Source organism: Aristolochia californica, unplaced genomic scaffold, assembly GCF_029961685.1.
Source record: "Aristolochia californica isolate CCGP_79_NKW_82.1479 unplaced genomic scaffold, dmAriCali1.0.hap1 SCAF_16, whole genome shotgun sequence".
Lineage (NCBI taxonomy): Eukaryota > Viridiplantae > Streptophyta > Magnoliopsida > Piperales > Aristolochiaceae > Aristolochia > Aristolochia californica.
In genome coordinates, this window is record NW_027181837.1 from 13,965,560 (window position 1) to 13,990,738 (window position 25,179).

At 41.1% G+C, this 25,179-nt stretch overlaps 1 protein-coding gene and 1 non-coding gene across 2 annotated transcripts in view; both read left to right on the forward strand.

Moving 5' to 3' along the window:
- LOC137952629 (pathogenesis-related thaumatin-like protein 3.5) overlaps nt 1-25,179 on the forward strand; it is an 84,127-nt gene that overhangs the window by 17,979 nt on the left and 40,969 nt on the right. The window lies entirely within an intron of this gene.
- Nucleotides 12,418-12,524, forward strand: LOC137954053 (small nucleolar RNA R71). Its single transcript, XR_011112485.1, has one exon. It is a non-coding gene; the product is annotated as a small nucleolar RNA R71 (small nucleolar RNA).

Genomic DNA, 25,179 nt, shown 5'->3' on the forward strand with positions numbered 1-25,179 from the left:
AGGTAGGGGTAGAATTGGGTTTAATAACCCTAACCTATGTTGATGTTAATTACCCTATTTAAGGGGTAAGGATGGAGAAATAAAGCAAGTTCGGAATTAGCATAAACTAGGGTAATTTAGGTTCCTTCTAGGCTCTCTATTCTAGGGTTCTTGGTGTGAACTCTCTTGGGGGTTTGCTGCATCCATTGGGGAGTCTTTGAGGAGATCTTGGAAGAAAAAGGAGGAGGAATCAGCCTTCTCTTCCATGCTGCAATAGTCATCCATCTCTTCCACGAACCAGCAGTGAGGGAAAAAGGATTTGGTTGAGTCTTAGCATCAAGAAAGGGATTTTCGAGTTGCTGAATTGAAGGAGGTCTTCAAGAGGTATTTTTGTCTATCTTTTCCGAATTTAGAAGAGCTAGAGACTGCCCTCTTTACATTCAGCATTGGTAGTTGCATGAATTCAGAAACCCTACTCATTGATGTGAGGTATAAAGTGGGGTTTCATAATTGGATCCTTAAAACAGTCTCTTTCTGGAATTGGTGCATTCATAATTAAGAAAAGGAAACTCCTTTTCAAGGGGAATGAATTCAGTAAAGGGAAAGGGGTTGTTCTTGAGTAATTACAGCAAGTAAACCCTCTTCACATGAATCATAAAAGAGGGGTTTCATATCTGAGTGCTTAAACAGTCCTTTAACTTGCTGGTTGCATCTATAATTGAGAAAAGGAAACTCCTTTTCATTTATAACGTGTGAGGGAAGAAAAAGAGAGTTTCTTTTCACAAAAACGTGTTAAGAAACCCTCTAACAGTGCTGGATTCATATTCAACTCGCCGAGTTACTAGATCCATGGCTAGGGACCATAACAACTTGGTATCTGAGCAAGGTAACCCGGTAGAGAGAAGCACCAATGAATACTTTGAATTGCTTGAAAGAAAATTTGATATTGTCCTAGAGAGGTTCTCAAAAATTGATATCGATATGGAGACCTTGAAGGGAAGGATGGATAGCATGGAGAATGGTCTAACTACTGGCAAGAAATTTGCTGCATTGGAGGAGAAGTTCACTCTCAGTTTGGAAACTTTGAAAGGAAGGATGGATAGCATGGAGACTGGTCTGAGCACTGGCAAGAACCCAATTCCGGGAGACCATTCGCAGATCAGAGGGGGAGATGAGTTTACTAGACACACGAGTTTCTCGGGTCAGCAAGGACCCTTCATTCCGGGGGGACACCTCAACCATGGGGGAGGGACTGTACCCCTCATTCCAGATCAGAGAGGAGGGGACCATTCGTATAACAGAGGGGGAGATGAATTTCCGAGGCGCACGAGTTTTTCAGGACAGCAAGGACCCCTCATTCCGGAGGGACACTTCTACCAGGGGGGAGGCACTGTTCCGAGGTATACTAAAATGGAATTCCCTACTTATAATGGGTCAGAAGACCCTTTGATATGGTTGTATCGATGTGAAAAATTTTTTAGCCATCAGCGAGTCCCAACCTATGACCGAGTCAACGTAGCTGTTTTCCACTTACTAGGGGAAGCACAACTTTGGTACCAGCTAGTTGAGGTTGATAGCGAGGTGGTAGATTGGGATGAATTTAAGCGACTGTGTTCTCTCCGTTTTGGTCCTCCGGCTTACAGTAACCCTTTGGGAGATTTGGTTTTACTACGCCAAACTGGGGCCGTGGAGCAATATAAAAAATTATTCCAGGAAAAATTAGCACGAGCCAGCAGTATGGTACAAGTGGATCAGCAAGTTGCGCTATTTACAGCAGGACTGACAGAGGCCTTAAAGCTTGAGGTGGAGCTCTATGCACCTGTTGACTTATCCAGCGCTATGAATATAGCTCGTGCTTTAGAATTGCGACAACAGGCACAACACAGGCGACCTCCAGGGTCAGGGGAGCGCATTCCTCCGAGAAACAACCCGGGTATTACTTTGACAGGGGATCTGAGATCTAGTCATCCTACAACTCCTTATATAAAAAAATTGACAAGTGCTGAGATGGCAGAACGGCGGGCTAAGAATCTATGTTACAACTGTGATGAACCATATCGGGTTGGGCATCAGTGCAAAAGATTGTTTTTGATCGATAAGGTTGAAGATGAGGATATTGAGGTGACAGAGGATATGATTGAGGAAGAACCACCGGACATCTCCCTGCATGCCATTACTGGGCAGCAATCGGCCACAACTACGCAAAATGGAAGCGGCTCGACAACTTTCACCAGGTCTACCCAGCTTCCGAGCTTGAGGTCAAGCTCGATCTCCAAGGGGGGGCAGATGTTATGGACTCAATAAGACTGAGTCATCTACTTTACTTTTATTATTTATGTTGCTTTTAATTTCGAATTTTATTGATTTGTAATAAGACTTAAAGGTAGGGGTAGAATTGGGTTTAATAACCCTAACCTATGTTGATGTTAATTACCCTATTTAAGGGGTAAGGATGGAGAAATAAAGCAAGTTCGGAATTAGCATAAACTAGGGTAATTTAGGTTCCTTCTAGGCTCTCTATTCTAGGGTTCTTGGTGTGAACTCTCTTGGGGGTTTGCTGCATCCATTGGGGAGTCTTTGAGGAGATCTTGGAAGGAAAAGGAGGAGGAATCAGCCTTCTCTTCCATGCTGCAATAGTCATCCATCTCTTCCACGAACCAGCAGTGAGGGAAGAAGGATTTGGTTGAGTCTTAGCATCAAGAAAGGGATTTTCGAGTTGCTGAATTGAAGGAGGTCTTCAAGAGGTATTTTTGTCTATCTTTTCCGAATTTAGAAGAGCTAGAGACTGCCCTCTTTACATTCAGCATTGGTAGTTGCATGAATTCAGAAACCCTACTCATTGACGTGAGGTATAAAGTGGGGTTTCATAATTGGATCCTTAAAATAGTCTCTTGCTGGAATTGGTGCATTCATAATTAAGAAAAGGAAACTCCTTTTCAAGGGGAATGAATTCAGTAAAGGGAAAGGGGTTGTTCTTGAGTAATTACAACAAGTAAACCCTCTTCACATGAATCATAAAAGAGGGGTTTCATATCTGAGTGCTTAAACAGTCCTTTAACTTGCTGGTTGCATCTATAATTGAGAAAAGGAAACTCCTTTTCAATTATAACGTGTGAGGGAAGAAAAAGAGAGTTTCTTTTCACAAAAACGTGTTAAGAAACCCTCTAACAGTGCTGGATTCATATTCAACTCGCCGAGTTACTAGATCCATGGCTAGGGACCATAACACAATTCTATTCAGAAATCACTAGAAGAATTTTTTAATTTGTGGCATCAATTTAATATTATCTTGAAGTCATATGATCAACATTTCAAGACACTATTTTTTGTGCTTCAAGTAGACCTCAAAAATAATTTTTTTGAGAAACGTGTAACTTCAATTTAAAGGACATCAAAGGAAGCTTAAACATGGATCATTGGGAATTCAAAAAAAAAGAAAAGATGATTTAGGAACCTGAATTATACACGAGACTTGCTAAAAAAAAATTCAACATGAACACCTTTCTCGTTTTGGTGAGGACTCCCCTTTCTATGCCTTCATCATTTCAACTTTACTTCACATTTGAGCAGCTTATTACAACCCTAGAATCCCTACTTTGATAACATCGTAGATTCTAAGATTACATGTTTAAAAGAGGCTGGAGTAAAAAAGAAGAAGAAGAAGAAGATACGAGGAGAAGACTAGGTTAAGAAGGAGAGAGCTCGTTGGATTGTGATTCACTTCCCCCATACTTCTTGTTTATAGATGAGAGTTAAAAACCCTAGTACAAGAGAAAGAAAAAAACAACTTAAAGTACTTCATAATTACAAGTTGTGCTACTCATCTACTTAATCACAAGATATGCCACTAATGCTTCTTCAACAACTCCAAAATATATTTTCACTTAAGAATAGGAGTTTGGTTTGTTATTCTTTAACATAGCTCAAGTTTTTGAAATTTTTTTATTTTTCTTCGAATCTATGTCTTCGAGTCTTCAAGCTTCCAATTCATGTATGTTCTTCTTCACAACAATAATCTTCAATGAGTTTTTGCTTCGGGTCTTAACTTGACAACTTGATTGATCATTCTTTTATGTTGAGATTTATTCGTAGACCTCATAATATTCATACTAAAAGAAGTGTCTAACATAAATTGATAAGACTATTAGTAGCACACTTTTAATATACCCATTTTGTTATCATCAGGTCTTTATTATATTGCCTTCCTATTTGACGTGAACTTCCCTTAATAAATGTTATATTTTTTGTCCCCCTTTTTGTTATCCATCAAAAGATATTTACTAAAGTAAGGCACAAGTAGAGACAAAATAAGAGATTTTTTTAATTAATTTGCAATAGCACAGTGGGTCTTGAGCCCGTCTTCTATATCTCTTGGATGTATCATCCTTCCTTGGTCTTATGGGTTTGAGCACAACTTTATTATGGTCCCTAGTCATGGATCGAGTAACTCGGGGTGGGATTTGTGAATCCAGCACTGTAACAAAGCAATTGTTCTCGATAAGGGTAGATAAAGAGTCTCCTTTCTCTAGTCTGGTCTTGGATAGGAGGGAACTAGACTCCTTTGTGGGGCTAGGCTGCTACTCAGTAAGGGCAGAGGGCTCTTGCTTCTGTTGCTCGGATAGGAGGGGAAGGGGTCCCTTTTTTTCTCATGGAAAAGAGGGTTTGGAACCCTCTTTGTTGCTGCTAGTGTTAGGGCTACAAGCCTCTAACTTGGACAGTCCTTGGACCTGAGATTAGGGGTTCCTAACTAGGCTTCTTTTTGGTCTTGAGGCTGAAAAACTCTGATTTATGACTGCTTGTGGTGTGGTAATAGAGAAGCCTTAATTAAATTACAAAATGTTGGATTACTCCCCTTCTTCTTCCTCTCGCTCAGGCAGCAATTCCATTCGCATGGTTGTTGCGATTTCCAGAAATTAAGGGCTTCGGGTTGTAGGAACGAGCGGCCAGAAGTGGAGGCGACGCTGGTGAAGAGGAATCAAAATCGGCGCCGGAGGACGTAGTGCGGCGGAAGACGGGATGGAAGCGAAATCCTCTGACCGGCTCTCTCAAGTCTCGGTCGGAGTCGGACTAGGCTCGAGAAGTGGTCGAAAATGTGTAATAGACGTCGGAGGATGGTCGGAATGCGGAATCGGCACCGGAGGAGCCCTCTCGGGTCACCTCTAGGTGTGGCAAGCAGAAAATGGCAGTGTCAAAATCGCCGCGACGGAGACTCTCTCGAGCTCTCCTCGGGTCTATTCTCGGTTGCCGGACGGCGGTGGACGACGGTAGCGCGGCAAACGACAGCTGGAGGGAGCCCTCTTAGGTCTCTCTTCTTTCAGTCGGCGGCTGGCTTGAGACTCTCTCAAGCTCTCTTCTCTCCCCCTTTTTTCTCAAAATGATTTTCCCTAAAAAATACCTCTCCCTTTCACTAATGGCATTTATGTAAATATCTCCTTCTCCACATAAAATTCTCCTGAAATTCCGTAATTGAATCCATAAAAATCATTTCAAGAAGAAATAAACCCTAAAAGCAATGAAATATAAATCAGGAGAGAAAAATATGCAATATAAGCAGTGATTAATGCCAAATTCAATAAATGCACGTTTCATTTGAAAATAAATAAATTACCACCTATAACACAAATTATAAGGGATATTCTATTCTAATTAACCTCGTTCTCATATCAGAATCTGGCATCTATCACACCCCAAACCTAAATCTTTGCTAGTCCCTAGCAAAACAACAACAGAACCAAAATTAAGCCTAGGAAAATAAAATGCCACTTTCGTAGAGAACAAGATTGCATTTAGCGTATGCAACAAGCCGTTAAACCCCTACTTTACGGTAGTGGACGAGTTGTGTCTCGTGAAAGTTTGCATGGAATTTACCCAAAAAATTCATCTAAATCAACAATATAAAAAGAAAACTGAAGAAAATCTACTCCTCATTAGCATATGACTAACACTTGGTATCGTAAAATGTCTGAAAATCATTTGAAACCCTGATCAATTTGAAAACCTGTGTAAAATATAACACATTATCAATCCAAATACACTCACGGGTACTCCACCTGAACCAATGTGACCCATAAGCAATTACTTCAACAGAACAAAGAGGCAACAGATAACAATAAAATCCTGGTCACATCACAATTAAGAGAAAATAGTAGAGTAAGCCTGTTGTCTAACAATCTCACAAAAGAAGTATACATATTTCAATCTTGACCTGTAACTTCTTTCAACTTACAATTCATCATCAAAGTTAAGGAAACTCATTGCTTCCAGATTTAAACCCATTTTTAAACTATTACCAGCATAATAATTTTTTTTTCACTGAATACTTTTGGTATTACCACCATTTTGTCTTCGTCCTCATTACACATGCACTTTTTTTAAGTAACCGACTATTCCGGTGCATATCCCTGGGTTTGCCCAGGTTGTTTTGGAGGTTATCTGTCTTTTGCAAGCAAGAGCATTTCCATTTGCATTCATACATTACAACAAAGAATGTCACTGAGATATAAAAAAGAATAAGATCAAATAGGCATACAAGACTATTCAGACTAACATAGATCAACACTAGATTTTCATGTTCTCTTTTGCAACTAAGTTCCAAGTCTAATGCAATAGTAAGTTATCTCACTGAATTCTCATGTCTCACAACAAAGGATATCGGATTTCTAATATGCATATTCTGCATAGTTTTCCACATACTAAAAAACACATTTGAGCAACTTATTTTAACTCTACTATAGTTAACCACATACTAAGAAGGAGTAATTTGAAAACTACGAACAAAAATCAAAAGAAAATCATTGCTAAGACATAAAAGAGTCGTCCCCCCCCCTCCCTAGAATGACTACAAAAAGGAATAACAGCTAAAGAATAATAAAACTCATGGAAACCACATGCTCCATGGGCACACAAGAAGTAAAGCAAAACCAAAACAGTGTAAGGAAAAAAGATATCAGCAAACACTCCCAAACCTAGAGCATGACACATCATCAAACAAACCAACTAACAATCACTAAAATGTCTGATTATACTCCAATTGACTCGCAACTTAGCTAGTTATACTCCAACAGAGTAAGGGTTAAGCTCCCTCAGGGCTCCTAAATCCATAGGTGGGACCATATGTGTTTGGTCATAAAAAATAATACTGAAGAGTCAATAAAGACTCCTAGGAATGATACATAGTCTCCCTTGAAGAAGGTTTACTCGCATCAGCCGTACCCGTAGGTAATCATCCGTAGATGAAACCGCTATCCTACATCACACTTTGAAGAAATCTCCGTGTAACTGGCCACTGAAGGCAGCAGGAATCACGCGCTGAACACAAGTCCTTGAGTTACTCACCATAAGGTTTTCATTCAATACTTCAAGTTCGAACTGGTCAATCCCAAAACGGTTGTTTGAGTACAGACCTCTCAAACTAGGGACCAAAATTTTGGTCATAGACTACCGGAACCATTTACGCTCTCAGCCAACAAGAGAGTACCCCGAGTCCATGATGGGGCCAACATCATCGGGGGACCTCCAATCAATCAATACCAGAGTACACCAAAGGTTATCCCAATAAGAATGAATAAACCAAAAATAAACACTGTAATATACAAAGGGATAAAAACGTGGGGATTGCCCACAATGTGCTAAGTTTATAGTCGTAAGCAAGACTCTGACGCAGTCAAGATGAATGGACATGTTCCTCCAAGAAAATCACCATCACCTCCTCCGGTGTGGGACATTCTCAAGATACAGTTTGAGCCTCTCACCGTTAACTTTGAAGACCGACCCATCTCCGTGATTGCGGATATCAACAGCGCCATGAGGAAACACCTGTGTCACCTTAAATGGACCTGACCACCTGGATCTCAACTTCCCTGGAAACAAATGTAATCGTGATTTATAAAGTAAAACATTCTGCCCAATAGTAAAAGACTTGAGAAAATTAGATTTATCATGTAAAAGCTTTGTTTGCTCCTTATACAGTTTAGCATTCTCATAAGCATCATGACGTATCTCCTCCAACTCATTCAATTGCAATTTCCTCTCCTCACCCACTTGAGCCAAATCAAAATTCAAAGCCTTAATGGCCCAATAAGCTCTATGCTCAAGCTCAACAAATAGATGACATGCTTTGCCGAACACTAGGCACAATGGAGACATCCCAATAGGAGCCTTATAAGCGGTTCGATAGGCCCATAAAGCATCATCCAATCGAGTGAACCAATCTTTCCTATCAAAGCGAACCAACTTCTCCAAAATCCGTTTGATCTCCCAATTAGATATTTCCACTTGACCACAAGTTTGCGGGTGGTACGGAGTGGACACCCGATGAGTGATGGAGTATTTCTTCAACAAGGTCTCAAATGCTCTGTTACAAAAATGAGATCCCTCATCACTGATGATCGCTCTCGGGGTACCAAACCGATTAAAGATGTTTTCTTTTTAAAACTTTACCACCACTTTGTGACCATTTGTCTTACATGCAATAGATTCAATCCATCTAGAGACATATTCAACAACAATAAGGATGTATTGATAGTCGAACGATACAGGAAAAAGGACCCATGAAGTCAATACCCCATACATCAAACAATTCAACAATAAGAATGGGGTTAAGAGGCATCATGTTCTTCCTAAACAAACAACCAGTCCGTTGGCATCTATCACACACATGACAAAACTCATGGGCATCTCTAAATAATGAAGGCCAATAGAAACCACATTACAAGATTTTAGCCGTGGTCTTTCTAGCACCAAAATGTCCACCACATGCGTGGGAATGGCAAAATTCAAGAATGTTGGCAAAGTCTTGCTCAGGTACACAATGCCTAATGACTTGGTCTGGATACACCTTGAACAAATAAGGGTCATCCCAAAAAAAATGTTTGACTTGGGAAAAGAATTTTAACCGATCTTGTTTACACCAATAATCAGGAGTCTTACGAATTACAAGATAGTTGACTATGTCAGCAAACCAAGGCAACTGGGATACTTGGAGAAGTTGTTCATCAGGGAAGGAATCATTTAAAGGAAGGGATCCTTTATGAGGTGCTACATAGATCCTAGATAGATGATCAACAACAACATTCTCACAACCCTTCTTATCTCGAATCTCAAGGTCAAATTCTTGCAATTGCAAGATCCATCTAATCAAGCGAGGTTTAGTGTCCTTGAAGGATAATAAGTACTTCAAAGTAGAATGATCAGTGAACACTATAACCTTTGACCCTAACACATATGATCTGAATTTTTTCAAGGCAAACACAACAGCTAGCAACTCCTCAGTGGTAGCGTAATTCAATTGAGCATCATGAAGAGTGCGGCTAGCATACTGAATGACACAGGCAATTTTATCCGCCTTTTGCCCCAAAACAGCCCCGAATGCATAATCAGAGGCATCACACATCAAATCAAAAGGCATCACACATCAACTCAAAAGGCAAAGACCAAGTAGGGGGTTGGACAATGGGTGCAGTGGACAAACATTTCTTCAGTGTCTCAAAAACATGAATATAGGTATCATCAAAGGCAAAAGCAACATCTTGAGCAAGCAAATTCATCAAAGGACAAGAAATTTTGCTAAAGTCGTTAATGAAGCGCCTATAGAACCCAGCATGGCCAAGGAAAGAACACACCCCCTTCACAGAAGTAGGTGGTGGCAGACTGGCAATTAGGTTAACCTTGGCTTTGTCCACTTCTATACCCCGCTCAGACAATACATGTCCTAAAACAATTCCTTCTTTTACCATGAAGTAGCATTTCTCCCAATTCAAGACTAAATTGGACTTAATGCAACGGGATAATACGAGTGAAAGATTGTGCAGACATGTCTCAAAGCTAGAGCCAAACACAGAAAAGTCATCCATAAAGACCTCTAAAAAGTCACCAATCATGTCAGAAAAGATACTCATCATGCACTGTTGGAAAGTGGCGGGCCCATTGCATAAACCAAAAGGCATGCGTCTGTAAACAAAGGTGCCAAATGGACACGTGAATGTGGTCTTTTCTTGGTCTTCTGAAGCAATGGGAATTTTATTGTAGCTGGAGTATCCATCTAAGAAGCAATAAAAAAAGTGGCCGACCAACCTCTCTTGCATCTGATCAATGAAAGGTAGTGGGAAGTGAACATTCCTAGTGGCGGAATTAAGTTTTCTATAATCAATGCAGACACGCCACTTGGTGGTAGTTCTTGTGGGAATCAATTCACCACTCTCATTTTTCATTATCGTTATCTCTCCTTTTTTAGGGACAACTTGAAAATGACTCACCCAGGTGCTATCAGAAATAGGGTAAATGATGCCTGACACAAGCAACCTGATGACTTCTTCTCTCACAACCTCCTGTATATGGGGATTTAACCTACGTTGCATCTCACGTGAGGCTTTAGTCCCCTCCAAATGAATACGATGCATGCATATGGAGGGGCTAATCCCTTTTAAGGCATCAAGAGTCCACCCCAATGCATCTCTGTGTGCTTGTAAAACTTCAGTCAATTGTTCCTCCTGCTCAGTACTCAAATCAAAGGCATTAATGACTGGCATTGAGTTCATGGGCCCCAAGAACGCATACTTCAACGTGGGAGGAAGTGGCTTAAGATCTAGCTTGGAAGTTTCAAGAGGTTTCTCCAAGTCAAGATGAAGATCCTATGGATGATCAGTTGTGACAACCTCATAAGCTTCCTCCAACAGAGGTACAGAACTGAGTAAAGAGTCAACCTCTCAAAAATATGTTTCCTCATTCAAATAGTCCATGTCTAAAGATGTTATGTAAGACTCAAAAGATTCAAGAGTGGATTCGTCATCAAGCAAAACAGTCTCTATCTTAAATGCAAGAGTCAGATCATTAGACTCAAGTGGATGGTGCCCGATATTAAACACATTCAACGAGACCTTAAAATTTCCAAAAGACAACTCCAACTCACCACTTTTACAATGAATGACAGCATTAAATGTAGCTAAGGAGGGATGTCCTAGGATAACAGGAATTTGGTTGGTCACATTGACTACTGGTTCTGTATCAAGAACAAAGAAATCAACCGGGAATAGAAATTTGTCCACTTTTATCAAAACATCTTCAACTATTCCTCGTGGTATCTTGACAGAATGGTAAGCTAGTCGAAGTGTGATGAGGGTAGGCTTCAATTCCCCCAAACCTAATTGCTGGTACACAAAGACAGAAGCAAATTCACTCTTGCCCCTAAGTCAAGAAGAGCTCTCTGGATGGTATATTCACCAATGACACATGAAATTGTGGGGCATCCAGGATCTTTAACTTTAGGAGGAGTGTTGTGCTTCAGAATTGAGCTTACATTCTCAGTAAGAAAGACCTTTTTGTTAACATGTTGTTTTCTCTTCTATGTACAAAGGTCTTTCAAAAATCGAGCATAAGCAGGGACTTGCCTAATAGCATCAAGAAGTGGAATGTTAATGTGAACCTTACTAAACAGTTCCAATGTTTCATGCATGCTATCTCCTTTCCTATGTGGGCCCAATAACCTCTGTGGATAAGGAGCTAGTGGGACTTGGTTAGGGATCTGCATGGCTGTTGGTGGAGAACTTGGAGGTTCTTCACTCAATGATGTGTCCCCATTGTCGTCATTTGACTCCTTAGACTTAGTGGTCCCTACCCCATTGTTCAACTCACGACCACTCCTAAGGGTGGTTATGGCTTTGACTTGTTCGTGGTGGGGATTGGAACTCGACCCACTCTCATGTGTGCTTTTGGGGGTTAGGAATGGTTTGACTCGGGAGTCTATTTTTTGCATTTTCACTCATGTGGTTGGCCAACTGACTCATTTGAATTTCAAGTTTTGCAATGGAGGATTGTGTATTCTGCATGAATAATTGAACTGTATCTTCAAGTGAAGGTTTTTGTGGAATCAATGGTTGTTAAGTGAAGTGTGGGCGAGGAGGTTGGGGTTGAGTAAACCCTGGAGGACCCCCAACCAGTGGGCCCTTGGACCATGAGAAATTTGGGTGCCTAGTCCAGCCTGAATTATATGTTTCCGAAAAAGGATCGTTCCGATTTGGTCTATGAAAATTCTGGACTGCATTCAAGTCCTCAATGAGCTCCGGGTAGGATGAACTAGATGGATACATTTGTGTGGGATGAGATGAACTAGAGCATATGGCACAGACAGTAGATTGGTTAGGAGTAGGTCAACTCTTGGACACCATAAGGGCATCAATTTTTCTAGTCAACCCCTCAATCTTGGCCATGAGCATGGGTGTTTCACTAACCTCGTAGAGACCCCCTCTTTTGGCTTCGTGGGATCTCCTATCAACATTAAATGACGAAGCCCATTGCTGAGATTGATCACTCAACGTTTCAAAGAAGCCCCACGCCTCACTAGCACTCTTACCCATCAAACTCCCACCACTCGTTGCATCTACCATGGATCTAATCTGGGGTGTAAGACCTTGATAAAAGTATTGTGCTAAATGCCATTTCTCAAACCCATGATGCAGACACCTACAGATCAAATCCTTCCATTTCTCCCAAGCCTCATAAAAGTGTTCACCTTTCTGCTGCATAAAGTTAGAGATTTCTCTCCTGAGGGCTATAGTTCTCTGAATGGGAAAGTACTTGGACAAAAATTTCATGACTAATGTGTCCCATGAAGTAATGCTGCCCACCTCTAAGGAATTAAGCCAAGACTTGGCCTTATCCTTAAGTGAAAATGGAAAAAGTCTTAACCGGATAGAGTCATCTGAGAAATTCTGGAATTTGAAAGTTGCACAGATATCTAAGAATTCCTTGATGTGGTTATAAGGGCCCTCCTTCTCCAACCCATGGAATATAGGGAGGAGTTGGATCACACCCGGTTTCAACTCATAACTGGCAGCAGTAGTGGGTGGCAATATAATGCAAGAATGTGATGTGAAGTTGGATGGGATAGAATAATCCCTCGAGGCTCTACGGTCACCTGCTCCAGGTAACTATAATGGTTCACCCTAATTGGGAGGGGCACATGTGCATAAAAATACAAAAAGAAACAAAACTAACTATCAAATTATGCTAACAAACTAACTACTAAAAATATGAACTAACTAGAAGAAATAAAAATATCTCTACACAAAATCATCAAGATAAAACAGAAACATAAAATTATGAAAGAAGAAAAATAAATCTAATCTAAGACCATGGAGAACAAAGAAATACACTTAATACGTGCCTCCCCGGCAACGACACCAAAAATTTGATGTGAAATTTAATTACATCGACTTTTATACATCGCAAGCATATGAATCGTTCATGTAATCTAGCGAGAAGCGAGGATAATATCCACAGGGAGGACTGAATTTTGTGTATTCTTCAGTCAACTAGCCTAACCAAATATGATGAATTAATCTGAACTAAACACCGATTATATCCTAAATTATCAAGCAATGATCTAATTAACTACTTGCACAACAGGAAACGTCAACTCTGGATTTTATCGTGATTCGTGCCTCTCTCGAGTGCTACGTAACCATGAATTCGGATTCTCAATCCTTACGTCTAGCCCCTCTTGGGCGCCTAGAGTTAAGGACAAAGATCAGATTATAATACTAGAATCCAACCTAAATTATAATCCTACCCTAACTTGCTAATTACTCAGAAAATTTGGAAAATTATTCGATAAACATCAATTCTCAAATCAAATTTAATAAACATTCAAACCTAAGTTCAAACTATAGGAAACTAATTAAATTAAAAAATGACGGATTACTCCCCTTCTTCTTCCTTTCGATCAGGCAACAATTCTGTTCTCATGGTTACTGAAATTTCCAGAAGTTAAGGGCTTCGGGTTGCAGGAGCGAGCGGCCAAAAGTGGAGACGACGCTGGCGAAGTGGAATCAAAATCGGCTTCGGAGAAGGTGGTTCGATGGAAGATGGGATGGAAGCAAAATCCTCTGATCGGCTCTCTCGAGTCTCGGTCGGAGTCGGACTAGACTCGGGAAGTGGTTGGAAATGAGTAATCAACACCGAAGGATGGTCGAAATGAGGAATCGGCACCTGATGAGCCCTCTCGGGTCACCTCTCGGCTTGGCAAGCAGAAAATGGCAGTGTCGAACTCGCCGCGACGGAGACTTTCTCGAGCTCTCCTCAGGTCTGTTCTCTGTTGTTGGATGACGGTGGACGACGGTGGCGAGCGGCGAACGACGGCTGGAGGGAGCCCTCTCGGGTCTCTCTTCTTTTGGTCGGCGGCTGGCTTGAGACTCTCTCGAGCTCTCTTCTCTCCCCCTTTTTTATCAAAACGATTTTCCCTTAAAAATACCTTTCCCTTTCACTAATGGCATTTCTGTAAGTATTTCTTTCTCCACACAAAATTCTCCTGAAATTCCATAATTGAATCCATAAAAATCATTTCAAGAAGAAATAAACCTTAAAAGAAATGAAATATAATTCAGGAGAGAAAAATATGCAATATAAGCAGTGATTAATGCCAAATTCAATAAATGCACATTTCATTTAAAAACCAATAAATAACCACCTATAACACAATTATAAGGGATATTATATTATAATTAACCTAATTCTCATGTCAGAATCTGGCATCTATTAGTAATGGAGAAGCCTCAAACAAGGCTTGTAAAGAGAGGGAGAAACCCTCTAAAGTTACTGTGAATGGATGGGAGGCTGAAGCCTCTGATTGAACTCAGAAAAGGGACAACAATTCCCCTGTCCTCTTCAGTATGGATCAATGTAAACAGAAATCAAAATGGGGAAGAAGGAAATTCAGATTCAAGAGGGAACTTGAACCTAGAGCTCATCAAGGAGACCTCCAAACCCTAGAGCTCGTCAAGGAGAACTCCAAACCCTGTTTAACCTAATTCTTGACTTACCCTCTAAGTAGGGTTGACGCCAACCTTAGTTTTTGGGTTAATTATTACAATTCTGCCCCTATGGCAATTTAACTTAAATAATACATAAAAAAATAATTTAAAACAATATGGAAAGAAAGTTATTAACTCTATAACTCAGTGCGCCTTCTTTGTATGACTCAGTTAGCTATTGAGTTCTCAACATCTGCATCCCCTTGGAAAAAGAGTTTGTCCTCAAGCTCGTAAGCAGGGTAGACCTATTTGAATGTGTCCAACTGTTCCCATGTCGCTACGTTTGGTTCAGTAGCTGTCCACTAGACTAGAACCTCCCACTGGTCATTAACCAAACGGGCTTGTAACACTGCGACTAGTGTAAGAATGATGTGTCCGTTGTCCATCGGAGGAAGACATGGAGTGGTTGTGGCGGGGATCCTGTATATGGTTTCAAGAGGGATACATGAAACACATCATGCAGCTTGGTCATGGCTGGGAATTGTAGTTGATAGGCCATTGGTCCCACGCACTGAATAATGGAGAAAGGCCCAAAGTAGTTGGGTCAGAGCTTATGGCGTGGTAGTCCGGCAATGGACTACTGTCGGTACGGTTGGAGTCGTAACCAAATGTAGTCCCCTACCTCGTATGAGATGTCTCAGTGTCCCTTGTCATAGAAATCTTTCATGCAAACCTGAACGCACCGAAGGCGATCGGTAATATGCTGCAATAACTGGTCACGATCCATGAGAGCCTGATCAATGGCGTCCACGTGGGTGGACCCTGGAGTATAAGAGAGGAGCTGAGGGGGATCCCTGCCATAGAGAACCCTGAAAGGAGTAGATTGCAAGGCTGAGTGGAATGAAATGTTGTAACAATATTCCGCCCACTGTAGCTATTGAACCCATTGCTTCGAATGATCGCCCACACGTCACTGTTGATACATTTGGTGGTGTGGTTAACCACCTTGGTTTGGCCATCTATTTGGGGATGATACATGGAGGAAAATTTCAACTTCGTGTCGCTTAGATGAAAAAGTTCCCACCAAAAAGTGTTGGTAAATACCGTGTTCTGATCACTGACAATAGATTCTGGAATGCTATGCAAGCAGACAATATGCTCAAGGAATGTCTGAGCCACTCGTGATGCTATATATGGATGAGCCATAGGAATAAAATGTGCATACTTGGAGAACCGATCGACCAACATAAATAATACTGATTTTCCGGCTGACTGTGGAAGATCCTTGACAAAGTCCATCAAAATATCGCCCCAGACTTGAGTAGGGAGTGCGAGAGGTTGAATAAAACCTATTGGACTTAAGTGGTTGGCTTTGTTACGTTGACATACCTGACATGCTGAGACATATGTGGCTATGGTGGTCTTCATGGCTTGCTAATAAAAATTTGCTTGAACGCGCTGCAAAGTTTTCTGGATGCCTTCACGTGTGTTGTCATTGTAGGTAGAGAGGATGGCTGGAATCAACTCAGAAGTGTGTGGCAGATAAATCCGGCATTTGTAGAAAATATGGGAATCCTGGATGGACCACTTAGAATCCATTGTCCCCTCTGTAACTTTTTGGTGTAGCTCTAGTAGCACAGAAAGAGTGGCATGGGCCTCTCTCACCAAGACTAAGATGAGGAAAAGAGGCTGGCTGATCGCATATATGATCTGTTGGTGTTCAAAACATCATGACAAGGCATCCACTGCCTTGTTTAATCTTCCCATATGGTACTCGACTGAAAAATCAAATCTCATCAACTTACTGATCCAGTGCTGCTGTAGTGAAGTCGTGAGGCGTTGTTCAAGTAAAAATTTAAGGTTGTAAGGATCAGTACAAATGAGAAATGCACGACCCCATAAGTAAGGATGCTAATGTTGGACCGCCTTGGCCAACCCAATTAATTCTCTTTCATACGCTGCCAATTTGCGATGTCGTGCTACCAACTGCCTGCTGAAATATGCAATGTGGTGTGACTACTGCTGTAAGACGGCCCCAATGATCCCATCGGATGCGTCACACTCAACCACAAATAAGTCCTCAAAATTGGGAAGTTGGAGGATTGGTGTGGAGGCGAGAGCTAGTTTGAAGGCCTCAAAGTACTGTGTGGCCTCATCATTCCAAATAAAGGAATTCTTCTTGAGGAGACTGGTCAATGGTGTTGCCAAGGGTTCGTAATTCTTAATGAATTTGTGGTAGTATCCGGCTAGGCCAAAAAATTCTCTCAAAGCTAAGCAAAACTGAGGTTGTGGCCAATCATGAATTACCTGAATCTTCTTGGGATCAACAGTGACCCCCACATGTGATATAATATGGCCGAGATAGGCGATATGTGACTCCGAAAAAGAGCATTTGGATTTCTTCAAATAGAGCTGGTGGGCTCGTAAAGTTGTTAAATACCTCATTCATCAGTGCTTTAAAAGTGGATGGGGCATTGGATAACCCAAACAACATGGCCACAAACTCAAAGTGGTCGTGATGTGTGCAAAAGGCCATCTTCTCAATGTCGGAGGGGTACATACGAAGCTAATGATAGCTTGAGCGTAAATCCAACTTAGTGAAGATCCACAAACCATGTAATTCATCTAGGAGCTCCTCCACTACCGGGATAGGGAACTTATCCTTAATGGTCTGGGCATTTAACTCCCTATAATCGATACAAAATCTCCATGTGCTATCATGTTTCTTCACGATCAATACTGGCGAAGAGAAGGGGGAGAGGCTACTGCGAATAAGGCCTTGTTGTAACATGGCCTGACACTATCATTGGATTTCATCCTTTTGGAGGTGGGGATATCGGTACAGCCAAACTACCACCACATCAGAACCTGGTTTTAAACAGATCCTATGGTCACAGTGTCTCAAGGGAGGCAAACCGGAAGGCTCATGGAAGAGGTTTGAGAACTCGTCGAGAAGGTTTTCGATAGTCCTGTCTGATTGGTCTTGTGTGTGAATGGTATGAAGGTGGTGGGGTTTGTCCACCTGACTGTCCTGTAATAGCACTTGGCGTCCGCTCAATACAAAGCTCATAGTTAAAGCAAAGAAGGCCCATAGTATGGGTCCCAATGATTGTAACCATTTAATGCCTAACACATATCAATTTCTGCCAAAGGTATGACAAAAAATTCTGATTGAAATAAAGTCATACCAATTGAAAATTTTACCGCTTTGCTGATCCCATAGCTAGGGACTTTCTCCCCATTTGCAACTGAAACTGTGGCTGTTGGGTGTGGATGGATCTGTAAGTGAAGATGTTGAGCTGCTTTCAAGCTAAGAAATTTGTGTGTACTTCCCGAATCCACTAGTCCCACAAGTTCCTGGTGGAGGACTCGAGCTCTGACTTGCATAGTTTTGGCAGATTTCTGCCCAGTAATGGCAAGTAGAGAGATGGCAGGTGGTTCCTCCTCAATAAGATCATCACTATTTTCTATATCCTCTGTTTCATCCACTTCGAGCCAGAACAACCGTTTACATTGGTGGTCTGCCCTGTATGGTTCATCACAATTGTAGCATAGATTCTTGGATCTCCGTTCCGCCATCTCAGAACTGGTTACTTTTTTTATATACTGAGGTGGGGGGTTACAAGAGTGTGTGTCGGCTGCTGGATTAGGAATTGGATTATTTTTGGGCGGTGGTAATACCGGATGTGGCACTTGAGGAGAAGTATTTCGCTGCCCTTGCCAATTGGAGGAAGTGTTCCATTCCCCTTGCCAAACTGGCCTACGATGCTGAAGTCGTTGACGTTGTTCCATTGTTGGAGGTAAATTTATTGCTCGAGCCAAATCTGAAGGTGAATGAATTGCCACCTCTAACCACAGAGATTTAGTGAGGCCTACTGTAAATAAGTTGACCCGCTGGTCGACTCGTACCAATCGGCCAGCACGAACCAATTTTTCTTGGAACTATTTCAATACAGTTCAACAGACTCGATTTGTCTCAATAGGACCAAATCTCCCAAGGGGTTGCTGTGGGCAGGAGGGCCAAATCGAATTGTGCATAACTCTTTAAATTCATCCCAATCCAGCACTAATCTTTCTAGTTCCACCTGGTGAAACCATAGTTGTGCCTCATCTAACATGTGGAAGGCGGAAAGTTCCACCTTGTCAAAATCAGCAGTCCCTTGATTTGAAAAAAAATTCTTACATCTATGCCACCAAATTAAGGGATCGACTGACCTAGTAAATATAGGAAAATCCAATTTTGTGTACCTAGGTATTGTACCTCCACTCTACGATGCCTGGACAGCGGTGCGACCAGCAAACTGCTCCTGCCTTCGGTTGTACGAATGATTTTCCCCCCTTCGGTCTGAGATAGAGTGTCTCTCTGCCATGAGATCTGATATCATGCTAGTGAGTCGCTGGATTTGCAAGCTCATGCCAGGAATTTGTTTCAACTTTTCTCTTGCTTCAGCCTATTCATCTTGTGTCCCTTTCATCATGGTTTAAAGTTCTTCATTGCTGGATGTATCCCCCTATTTTACCCTGCTCTAATACCAAATTGTTATGGTCCCTAGTCATGGATCGAGTAACTAGGCGTGAGATTTATAAATCCAGCACTATAATAGAGAAATTGCTCTCGGTAAGGGCAGATAAAGAGATAAAGAGTCTCCTTTCTCTGGTCTGGTCTCAGATAGGAGGGAAGCAACCTCCTTTGTGGGGCTAGGCTGCTGCTCAGTAAGGGCAGAGGGCCCTTGCTGCTGCTGCTCGGACAGGAGGGGAAGGGGCCTCGTCAGGTTCACGGAAAAGAGGGTTTGAAACCCTCTTTACTGCTGCTCATGTTAGGGATGCAAGCCTCTAACTTGGACAGTCCTTGGACCTCAGGTTAGTGTTCCTAACCTGGCTTCTTGTTGGTCTTGAGGCTGGAAAACTATGATTTATGGCTGCTCGTGATGGGGTGATGGAGAAGCCTCAAACCAGGCTCAGAAAGAGGGAGAAACCCTCTATAGCTGTTGTGAATGGATGGGAGGCTGAAGCCTCTGATTGAACTTGGAAAAGGGACAGCAATTCCCCTCTCTTTTTTGGTATGGATCAATGTAAACAGAAATTAAAATAAGGAAGAAGGAAATTCAGATTCTAAAGGCAACCTAGACCTAGAGCTCATCAAGGAGACCTCCAAATCCTAGAGCTCGTCAAGGAGAACTCCAAACCTTGTTTAACCTAATTCAAGACTTGCCCTCTAAGTAGGGTTGATGCCAACCATAGTTTTAGGGTTAATTATTACAATTCTGCCCCTATGGCAATTTAACTTAAATAATGCATAAAAAACGAATTTAAAACAATATGGAAAGAAAGCTATTAACTCTGTAACTCAGTGCACCTTCGTTGTAGGACTCGCTTAGCTATTGAGTCCTCAACAATCTTCCAACACACTTGGATATGTGGGCCTTCCTTGGTCATGTGTGCTTGGGCCCTATCTTCCAAGACTCCCCCTCAAGCTGGAGGTGAGAGAACATCATGAACTCTCAACTAGCTGCAAATGATGTATATAATATTTTGTATAAAATGGCAGTCCTTCCATCTTCCAACTCTCCCCCTCACACTGGTGCTCTCTTCCATGAGGCCCAACTAGCCAATTAGGGGGGGGGGGGGGGGGTATAACATAGATGTAATAATAAGTTCCTCCGTCATAGTGTCACAATGGTTGACATTTGATATTTTTGACGGGGTATTAAGTTCCTCCGACATGGAATCCAAACCGTTGACATTTGATATTTTTACAGGATATTAAGTTCCTCTGTCATGGAATCCTAACTGTTGACATTTGATATTTTGACGGGGGTATTAAGTTCGTCAGTCATGGAATCCCAACCGTTGCCATTTGATATTTTTGAAGGGGTATTAAGTTCCTTCGTCATGGAATCCCAACTGTTGACATTTTATAATTTTTAACGGGGTATTAAGTTCCTCCATCATGGAATCCCAACCGTTGACATTTGATATTTTTTACGGGGTATTAAGTTCCTCTATCATGGAATCACAACTGTTGACATTTGATATTTTTGACAGGGACACATAAATGATGGTATGAGACCACCTCTTCTTCAATAATAATGTCTTATCCAAAAAAATATAATAGCAGCAGCTAAAATGGGTTTGGGCCCATATAACATGAACCGAAAATCCTTGTAAATTTGACCCATAAAATAATCTAATGCAAGTATCTGTACAAAATAATATGTTGACCAAGGAATAATCTGTTAATACTTCAAAATAATAGTCCAGCCAGAGAAAAAACACTGAGTCGCACCGAGTCAAATATTAGATCAATATATTGGGTCCTGGACATGTATACCATGGTAAAAAATAAGTGGCCCGAGTTAGGTTGACTTGGACCGAGTTGACCTAGACGGAGTTGGCCCAAGTTAACATAGTAGACTGGTGCTGCTCGACAATAGCAAGAAGGGCAACCTGGTTCACTGGCTTGACCTGGCAAGGTTTGGTCTATGTTGGGCTAGCGTTCAATTAACACCAATTTCCTAAGTTAGGAAACATGAAAATTTTCAATAGTATCTTCTTCCCATTGTGTCGAACAAAGCGGAACCAAAGATCTTGCAGCCGTAGGCAATTTTCCAAGATATGCTATTGAGTGTTGTCAATGACCAGCAACGAAGTTGTTGCCAATGTAGATATGCTTTCAAGTTGTTGCCAATGTAGATATGCTTTCAAGTCTGGATTGACCGACAAAATATTTCTGAAGGCAACAATGCATTCTTCTTCGTCGAGCAAAGCAATACGACTTCCAGAATAACTCATCCATATAAAATAAATCCAGTGGAGGAACATAAATTTTTTTGAAAGCTCATGGATCTGTATCTCGATATGGAAATACCAGCGGTAACTGAAAAACAGAGACAACAACTAAATGAAGAGGATTTTTCAACAAATATTTCCAAAGATGGCATAAAATCTCAGAGAAGCAAAAAAGTCGTGAATTTGCAGAGACTTTCATGTGACGACTCGGGATGGATATTTCAGCAAATAGAAGTCACATAAGTCATGATGACTGGAGTGATCCGACTCAATCAAAAGATCTTCCAAAGATAGAATAATGCTCCCATGTTAATGTCTAAAGCTTGGTGATGACTTCGGTGATGGAAATGGTAGCATCAACAATGGCAACGGCAGTCGTGTTAGTGACCGGGAAGGCTGATTTTTCTGGAACAGAGGCTGGTGAAGCAGCACGAGCCATGGAACGGGTCGGCGATAGCAAGTACAATACCTCCTTGAGCTTCAGTACTAGCAGATACTCTAGAAATTTTTGTAGCGATGTTATCGGGTGGAGATGGTCGAGTCAGGCTCTATTAAGCCCTCAGAACAACAAACAAAATGGTCTATTTCAATGCTTGTAAAAAGCTATTAATGACGGTCAATAAGCTTCACATGAAGCGCCTTGTGTATCACTAAATTTGCGGGAGAGATTGGATTGGGGCTTGATGGTGGTACTGGGCACAAAAAAACCTCCAAGAAAACAATGATGATGGGCAGTTGGATTATGGTTCGAAGGATCAACTCAGTAGTAAATTGACTTCAGACATGGTTTCAATTAGAACCAAGAAAACTAAAAACAAGATGACAAAAACAAAACAAAGTGTTGGAAGATGGGCTCAAGCCCACAAGCTCAAGATAAGAAGCCCACATGTCAAAGGAGTGGCATATGTGTAAAATATGGTACTTTCCATAAAGATGGAATAGAAGTGTAAATATGTGTTCCTTTTATGTCTTTTGTTTTATCAAGTTGTAGCCCTAAGGGCATTGTAAAACTATAAATAAAGGCATTGGCTAAGAGGTAGGGCATTTAAGCACTCTCCTCTCTTTCCACAAACTCGTCCAGCCCTCATTTTTCTTTTTGACGCAACCCTCTTCTTCCTTAATCCAAACTCTCTCCTTCCACGTTCTTCTTCTTTTCTTCTCCTTCTCTCTTCTTCTTCTTCTTCTTCTTTCTTGTTGATCTAAAGTTCCTTTCATGAGATCCTAAATTCTACATGGTATCAGAGCAAGGAATTTAGGATCTTTTCATGGAGTTATTATGAAATTTGTTCAAGAAGTTGTAAAAGGAGTTCAGTCATGAAGAGATAAGTTCATACTCTTCTTATTTACGTTTTTTTGTTTCCTTTTCTTATTTACATACTCCTTTTTACTGTTTTTCTTTACTTCTTGAATTTTGAGTCACATCAAGTCAAGATAAATCTTTATAATATTGTAAAGATTTATTTTTATGACTAAATTGATGTTATAATCTTGACTCCTTGTAAATCAATTACAAGAGTGATCAAGATCATTTGTTGTTTGCATCTTATTAAGATTGATGGGTGAAATTCAATTACCTTTATGTAATTTGGATCCATCTCATTCGAGGTAGAATTCCATCACATGTTGTTGTATCTTCTCCTACTTAAGGTTGCTCATGTGTTATGTTGTTGGATGCCCACTATATGTTTGATGAAATTCCAGCAGTAATTAACCCTTCGTAGTTCCATTTTTTTTTACATTGAAGTCTCCCATGAGCTGAAGATAAATCTCTTCCAAGTGTCTTGGTTTGTCGTTAAATCTTCTCTAAATTTTTGTCTATTGCTAGTTTGTGTTGGAGTTTGGATTAAGGCCTAGTCGGTTGCATCTACTTTCTTCTCTTTGTTCTTATGAATACAAGAGAAGTTGAGTGATGGCTGAATGTTATTATCACTTTCTAAAGGCACAAATTTGTTGATAATTTGGTGCTTGCCCTTGTGAAAGAAATTGGTTCTTGTTCTCTTTTGTTGGTGATTGATTTGGTCTACGGGTTCTTCAAATTACATTGTTTAATTGTTCTTGAAGACCTTTTCTCTTGACCTCCATATTTTACTTGCCTCATCATGGAGATTGGATACAATAGTAATAAAAGTGATATACTCCGTATTACTACAATTCCACTTAGAGGTCTCTTCAATTACATGAGCTGGTCACAATCGGTTCGGAGGGTTCTTATTACTCGTGACCTCTTGAGCCACGTTGTTAACTTTCCTCCTCCGATTGATGAAGAAGATGCATCCTACCACAAGTGGGTTAAGGATGATAACATGGTGATAAGTTCGCTCATTAATAGCATGGAAGAGCAGGTGGCCAACAATGTTGTCCACTTGGAAACAGCCAAAAACATATGGGATACTTGTGCCAAGCTTTACTCAAGCACTGCTTCATTACAAAAAATATATGATGTATTACAAAATATGCTGTATACGAAACATGGAGATAATATTCACGAATTTTTGGCACGGTTTCGAGGTCTTCTTCAAGAATGGAAACTAGCTCAGCCATATTCCACTGATATTGCCATTCAAGAATGACAAAGAGAAGCTTTGGCAGTAGCCATTTGCTTATCGAATATTAAACCATATCTTGAGGTGGCCAAAACTCAGCTTCTAAGTTCTTATGCACTTCCATCCTTCGATGATATTAGTGCTACATTACTTCGGATACCGGATCCATCCCCTCCTTCTCCTATTGATGCTCCATTGGTGATGTTCTCTGGCAATCGGGGAACATCTTTCTCATCTCGAGGATGGGGCAGAAATATGAGAGGGGGTCGAACTATGAGAGGGGCTGAAAAATAGAGGTGGTAGCATGGATCAGAATTCTTTTCTTAGTGAGCCTCAACTTTGCACTTATTTTGGCCGTCAGAACCACCTTGTGGCATCATGCTGGAAACTTCATGGCAAGCCTTATTGGGCCATAACTAACCCAGTCTCAGTTTACGTTGAGAAAAATAAAGATAAGGCTGAATCATCATCCGAAAATGTGACTCTTACGGCTGAGGACTATGCTGCATTTCAGAAAATGAAGTCCTTCATGGAATCCTCTATTCCCTCATCATCTACTACTGCCACTACTATTGCCTCAGGTATACTTTCTTCCTCTTCTTCCTCTTCCTCTTGGATCATCGACTCCGGGGCCTCCGAACATCTATCAGGTAACAAACACTTGTTGCAGTCCTTATCTCCTTATTATCCTCATAAATTCATTACTATTGCTGATGGTACCCAAATCAAGGTCCTTGGCAAAGGTTCCTCCTCTCTTACTTCATCTATTCCCCTTCAAGATATTTTGTTTGTTCCTCAATTTCCTTTAAATTTGCTCTCGGTTAGCCAATTGACCAAACAATTAAATTGCTCTATCACCTTCTCACCGTCTTCTTGTGTCTTTCAGGATCTCACTACGAAGCGGGTGATTGGTGGCGGCCATGAAAAGGGGGGGTTGTACTACTTCACTCTTCCACCATTAGTTGCATTATCGTCCACTACATCTGAGGCCCAACTTTGGCACAACCGACTTGGTCATCCGTCTACCCCTTCACTTCTTTCTTTGGTTCCAACTTTAAAAGGACTTTCTAATTTCAGTTGTGAAGTTTGTCAATTAAGTAAACATGTCAGGAGTACATATTCTC